Consider the following 7,800-nt stretch of genomic DNA (forward strand, 5'->3'; position numbering starts at 1 on the left):
TTGAAAATAGAAGCTGAAAAGAAAGTCAACAATACATGTATGCTACTCAATAAAGCATGTGTATATAATTTTGTAGTCATGTAGCTCAATTTTTAAAAATTATTATGATAGAACATGAGAATGTAAAGTTAATTCATAATTTTTAAAATTTTACATAATTTATAAAAAGATGTTTATTGATATGGAAATTTATAGTCTTCATATTTTTAGTTTTTTTTTTATTATTACTATTAATATTAGAAGTTCTCAAGTTTTTGAGATTTTCAAAGATCACTATTACAATATGTTTGGTCAGAAATTGAAATACAAAAGTATTTGTTTAGGATAAAAATGAATTAGTAAAGTTGTTCTCTCTCAACCTACTTTCTTTACCAATATAAGAATTATCTAGATATAAGAAAAGTAGTGTAGCACATCTCTTTGGCCTAGAATCTTATTTATCTTCTTTTTGTCTCATTTTTTTTTTGACAATTTTTCTATTTAGTTATTTCTTACTATTGTACAAAAATAAATGTATCTTTACTAATACTCCTTATTGATTCATATTTTTTCCAATATAAAAATTTAAGTATCTTTATTTTTCGTACTTTAATGACTTTTGATGATCATAACTCCTAAATTATATTAATAATCATGTTCATGATATCATTTGATATTTCATATTGTTATCCTACAAAAAGAGGCATTATAAAAAAAAGATCAAATTTATATGTATAGTAAAATTAGGAATTATGTACATATAAATAGTAATTAAAAATTAACGCACAGTAGCAATGTTTTACTTCTTCTTTTTTTTAAAAAAAAAAAGGGTAAAAACAAAAACTATATTTCAACAAAATCCAATTAAATAATTTAAATAAGCATCTTAATTATTTTAAAAAATGGTTTAATTATTTTTTATATTTTTACAAGATTTAATAAAAATATTATTTAAATTGATTGAGTGACTTTCTAAGTGAAATATCAATAGTTGGGTGACTTTTTAAGTGAAACGCCAATAGTTGAGTGACTTTTGAGTTATAAAATAAAATTGAGTGACTTTCCAAGTGAACAACTCCAAGTTGAATGACTTTCTAATTGAACTATTGAAAGTTGAGTGATCATCTGAGATATTAACTCCATAGATTTGGGTAAGCACCTTCTTCGATTGTATGTTGTATATCTTTAATGATGAACGATTACATATTACAGATATGTGTGTATAATAATTTCAAAAAATTTATGCATCCAATGCAACTGTATGCACTGATATAGTTCATTAAGCACGTGCATACAATTATTGTGATTGTATTCAACGTGAACGTATGCACTGATACAACGAATTTGAGCAAACACTATAGAAGATATCAAAATAGTAGCCATGAATTGTAATTAAAAAAATTATAACTAACTACAAATAATAAGTATGCTCCAAACTATATCTGATTATGAATTTTATAAAATTTAAAATCTAAAATATCATGTAAAAATCTCAAACATAATTAAGCGTAATGGATTGGGCTTTTAATTGGACGGATCTGGCTGAACAGAGAAAGATACTGCCTCTTCATGATGCTTAGATAGTAAATAATTTATCAAAAGAATTGACAAGAGGAGCTCATATTCTGTCACGATCCAAGGTACACCCTAGACGTGACATGACGAATAGAATTCCAAAAGACTCTAAAGAAGCCATTTCCATAAGCAATGCTAAGAATTTGAAGAAAGACAAGATAATAGTCTCAATCAACATCATTGATATAAAAAAAAACATAATACAATTCATAAGCGGAAACATTTAATGTATGACATAAGCCTCTATATCATAGTATGTGAGTAAGACAAATTCCTAGCTCACGAAGTAAGTCCAAAACTGAAATGACATGAAAATAAAGTAACATAAGTGGCGTGGCCCTCGAAACATGAGGACTCACCAATCGTCAATGCAAAATCAATCCACTAGTCACATGTGTGTTGAGGAACGTCGGACCCTGTATTTTGAAACAATATGCATCAATACTTTGAATGTACTGAGTATGAGAAAAATGCATAAAAATATTAACATGATAATATGGTGAACTTAAACATGATATGCATAATCAAGTAAAACGAAATCATAAATCATAGACAAGGTCAATGCATATTTGAAAATCATAGGTAAAGCTTTTGAAAAGACTTTGAAGAAAACATAGTTCATTTGTGGGATATTTATCGTTAACCGACAATAAAATCATGTGAGATATAACATGAAATTCAGTGCAACCCTCACACCAAAAGGAGAGAGCCTACTTGCCAAGGTAGTACTCCGTATCATTCTTAATGCTAAAGTGGATCCACTAGCTAGGTCATTTAAGGCAATCCTACGAGGCACGCCGTTTGGGACAAGAGAATTGCTACTAAAGAACAAATATCTTCTAGCAGTAAGACCTCCATTACAAAGTCCTTTCAGTGCTAAGCAAATCCCAACCAAAAAGGCATAATCATAATCATATCAAAATACTTGAAAATGCAACAATTAAAGACTATAAATTCAACCATGATAAGTTCATATTTAGAGTAGCTCTCTTCAAATCATGAATTCATATCAAGACACTTACTTTCCTAAGCATCTAAATCATGATTCCATTCAAATGTGAGAAAACCTTTCACAAATCATTAACATTTTATTTTAAAAGCATCATTTAGTCATAAATCATCAACTCATAAAACATGCATAGATTCATAATCATAATTCATATAAAATCAATTGAAAATCATATAATTGAGTCAAATCATGCATAGTAAGATTGAATATAAGCCATAAAAGCATAATGAATTGAACCCATGAAGATTGAACATAAAACCCTAAGAATTGGGTGAAAATCAATTGGAGAATTGAGTATTCTTTGGGATCCAGTGTATGAAAGAAATTCATGGGTGAAGTTCCCACATAACTTGGGTAATCAAATCCCTAAAATCAAGAGCCAAGATCCTTGAAGCCTTTGAAACCCTAGTTTTTGCCCTTGAAGCTTGAAGGGTAAAAACAATTATAGGGGCAGTTATACTTATAGGGTCAAAACAACTTAATTTAGGGATTAAATGAGTAGGAAAAGACCAAAACACCCTTAATTAAAATCTAGCAGAAGACCTATGGCCCGTAAGACTTTCTGCGAAATGTCCTGGTAAACCATAGAGTCAAGTACTGGGGACCAAAATCTTGAACAACTTCTACGAGAGCCTTCTACGGGTCCTCATCCTTTTTATGACTCGTAGACATCACCCGTAGAATTCAATGTACCGAAAATCTTCCCAAGTTCAAACACTTTCCACGATTTGCCTTCTACGACCCGTAACACTTTCTATGATTTTTGTACAAACCATCTGTAGAATCTGAGATCTCAAAAATCACTAAGTCTGGCGGGTACTTCCTATGGTCTGCAGAAAATCTTTAGCTCGTCCTGTCACACTGTAGACCATCATCTGGGACTTAACATTCTTCAAAATTTCAAGGTCATTTTTTCGACTCACTTCTACGGACCGTAAGACTTCCTATGAATCATAGATCGATTCGTAGAAACTAACACTAGATCACTTTTCTGCAACTTTTCCTTCCAAACTCAACTTCCAATTTCTGAGGTGTTACATATCCATTGAAATCTGTCATTGAAGAACTTCGAAGCTCAAATTGTAAATTTGACTTGCCGCAAACATAAATCGTATTGAGTGAATTATATATCAAAATGCTCGAAACATTAAGATGAGTTCATATCTAAAATTTGGGACTGTTTAGAGGAAATATGAGTTGGTCGAGATTGAAAAAAAAAATGTCAACTAGTTGAGTAAGATAAACTTTTGCAATGTATAAATATGATATAAATAGTTACAAAAAAATGATATAAACAATGTATATACATCTTTAGTACATAGTTATACATCGTATATACAACTATGTACAATTTATACAGTATCAATACATTACATATACACGCGGTCATTTTTGTTTAAAAAAATTGCCACATGTACAATTACATGAGAATCCCAATTTTTACGAGATGTCTATTAGGTCAAAAATATTTACCCAAAATAATCTAGTTATCACTTATTACTATGGCTGGCAACGGAACCGGTAGCGGGACTATCGGACCAGGACGGACTAGAACCGGAACTGAACCGGGTACCACGGGGTGGAACCGCAACGAAATCGGGACGGATCGGAACCAATGGTTTCGGAAAAATATATGTATATCCGCCCGTCTCGGTACCGTATCGGGCCCGAACCGGATCGGAAACCGGGTCCAACGGCTACATTTTTTTTTAAAAAAAATTACTTATTAAAATTAAAAATTAGGAACATTAATCAAATAATATTAAAACTTTTATAATTTTAAAGTTAAAAATTTACACTTTTTAAACTTTAAAAGTTTTAAAAATACAAAACTTTTCAAACTTTTAAAAGTATAAAATTTTAAATTTCACACTTTTAAAAGTTTGAAAATTTTAAAATTTTCAAAACTTTTAAAAACTATAAAAGTTTAAATTTTACACTTTAAAAATTTAAATTTTAAACTTTAAAAGTATAAAAGTTTAGTTCACACTTTAAAAGTTTGAAAATTAAAATTTCAAAATTTTAAAGTATAAATTTCAAATTTTCAAACTTTTAAAGTTTAAAATTTTAAATTTCAAACTTCAAAAGTTATAAAAGTTTAAATTTCAAATTTTTAAAGTTTAAAAGTATAAATTTCAAACTTTAAAAGTTATAAAAGTTGAAGACAATAAAATAAAAAATTAAGGCGAATAGCCTATAGTTTTATTAATATTAATTAAATAGTTCAATTTGAGTTACAAAATATTAGTAGAGTATTAAAAGATCTAATCTACACAGGCACCTTCTAGGAAGAGTTCTATTTGAATAATTAGACCTCAATTATCATACTCATACTAATAGACATTTAAATTTAATAGTTCATGCTACCAAGGAAATCTTTTCTTAAATCATTTAACATTTCTCTAGTAACATGATTTGGAATTGGTTGATTAGATAGTTCCTCCAATGCATCAATGCCGTCGTCACTAAAATCTTGCATCATTTCATCAATATCATTTTCAAATTTGATCGGTAAAGCTGGACAACCATAACTCCTTCTCTCGCCATTAATCCAATCTCTAAATAGTACCGATATCTCCAAGCTATCTGCTGCTAGTGAATATCTATGCTCTCCAATTTGAAATCTTGTTGCACTAAAAGTGCCTTCCGAAGCTACTGAAGATGCTTGAATAGCTAACACATCTCGAGCAACCGGTTGAAGTTTTGGAAATCCCTTGCCGCTATTGCTCCATCATTCTAGAAGATTAGTAGTAGGTTCTGTATTTTGATTAATAGATGCATCAAAATCATTTCTATCATTATGAGAAAGTTCAAGATAACAATCTATCATATCATCAAGATCATCTTCATTATATCTACACCTAGAACTTTGAGATTCTTCATTACGTACTATATTCATTCTATTAGAATTATACAAGTCATACAATTTTCTAGCTTCAATTTTTATACTATCTTTAACTTCTTGACAATTAGGTGTTTCATCATCTTCAATACCCAAATTAAAATATATTTTATCAACCATTCGTGATGCACCTTCATCTTTGTAATGTGGGTTTAACAAACAAGCGGTTAAATAAATTTGAGGAATAGGAATAAAATATTTTTTTAAATTTTCAATCATTTTCTTTACAGATTCTTCAAATCTTGGTTTATTTTTGAATTTATAAAATTCACTAGAAATAACACAAATATTAGGTAAAACAGAGCAAATAATTGGATAAAAAAGTGCAAATATTTTTTTGTAGTTAAGTAAAAAACTTTTAAGAATTCTATAAGTTCTTTTACGTCATTTCAATCATTATCATCAAGTCTATAGGTCATATTTGAATTATGAGCATTTCCAAACCATTTTGTAAAGGTTTCCTACATTCATAAGCGACTTGAAGCATTTCAAATAAAGAATTCCATCTAGTACACACTGATTTTGGAATTTTTCTAGGTGGAAGATTAAAATTCACGACAACGATTTTTCAAAATCTGTACGTCTAGACTTAACTTGACATTTAAAAATAAATGACATGCAATTTCAACTTTTTATGCAACCATCATTATACATTGTTATACCATCTCTAACAATCAAATTATATATGTGTGCAACACACCTAATATGAAAACCATCAATATAAACAGGGCAAAGATACGGTTTTAGTATTTCAACAGCAGATGTATTATTAGAACAAATTATCTAAGGTGACACTAATTATTTTATCCCAAATTTCATAGTTTTGTAATACATCTATAATTGTTTGAGCTATATAACTACCGGTTTTATGCATTTCACAACATTTATAACTTAAAATTCTTTTTTGCATAATCCAATTTTCATTGATCCAATGTGCAACAATAGTGAAATAATCATTACCATTTACACTACGGCCCATATCAGAAGTAATAGATATTTTATAATTATTATAATAAAATAAACAACAAAGATATTGAAAATGTTGAGCTTGATAATCAAAGATAGCCTTTTTAATTGTATTTCTAGTAAAACCTTTAAAATGTGGATTATACACAATTTGAATATAATGAATAAAATTGGGATTTTCAGCAAAACTAAATGGCAAACCCATAACAACAACCATTTTAGCTAATTCTTCAAGATTTTTTTCTCTACTATATGACCGTTGTATACTAGAGCCAGAAACACTAGAAGGATTTAATTGTGTTTGGACCATATTAGAGCCCCCTACTCCTACAGTTTCAGAAAGGGTGGTACCATTCTTTTTAGCTTCGGCTACAACTTTAGCATGCAGAAATTCATTTTTACAACATGACATTAAATGATTACTCAAATGTCCCGTCCAACCCATGTTTTCCTACAATTTTATGATTCATTCTACGTTTACATTTATTACAAATAACCTGTGTTTTATCTTCATTCTGAGTCATAAATTGCCACACAACTGATTTTTTAGCACGTTCTACCTTAGGCCTAGGATGTAGGGGGAACGGGAGCAGGACAACGAAAGGGAGCGGGACTAGGAGCGGGGGGGGGGAGGAGGGACTGGGAGTGGGAGTAGTAGCCGTAACTGGCTCAGTTTCATCATCATCATATTCAAAATTATCAATATGTAAATGTTCATGATAAGGATCTAATCCACTATTACTATCAATATTAAAAACAGTTTCATTAACATGCGTATAATATTTTGTATTTATTCTTAATTGAGAAGATTTTCTAGTTTAAGATTTAGAAGTACTACTAGTTTTTTTTATTTTTCTTGGATTTTGAGTTCCATTAATTAGTGAACGAATCAATTATGGTTGTTTTGCCCTTGTCAACATTGTTTTTACTGGAATCCATATTCAAATATAAAAAGTGAGTAAATTATATATAATACGAAAATGTAATGCAAAGTTGTAAACAAATAAATAACTAAATGGAAAAGTGAGTTGGAACGAATGTACCAAACGTCTACTTAAAAAAGTAGACGTGTATGACCGAAAGCCGAAAATTGAAAGTTGAATTTTGAAGCTCCAAAGACCAAATTCGTAATCCACCAAAATCTTTCAAACTAATATTAAATTCGTAATTTAAAAGAGAATAAGAGATTAGAGACTTGAGACTTTTGAGAGTTGTTGAGAGAGTAGAAGATAATATTTTTGGGAGTGAAAAGAATGAAAGATTGGGGGTATTTATAGTTAAAAAAAAAGGATGAAAATGTAGTTTTAAGAAGTTTGGGGTATTAAAAAAAGTTTGGGGGGTAGGGAGGTGTAAAGGGGAGTTATGGGGG

Source organism: Solanum tuberosum, unplaced genomic scaffold (genome assembly GCF_000226075.1).
Source record: "Solanum tuberosum cultivar DM 1-3 516 R44 unplaced genomic scaffold, SolTub_3.0 scf00078, whole genome shotgun sequence".
Lineage (NCBI taxonomy): Eukaryota > Viridiplantae > Streptophyta > Magnoliopsida > Solanales > Solanaceae > Solanum > Solanum tuberosum.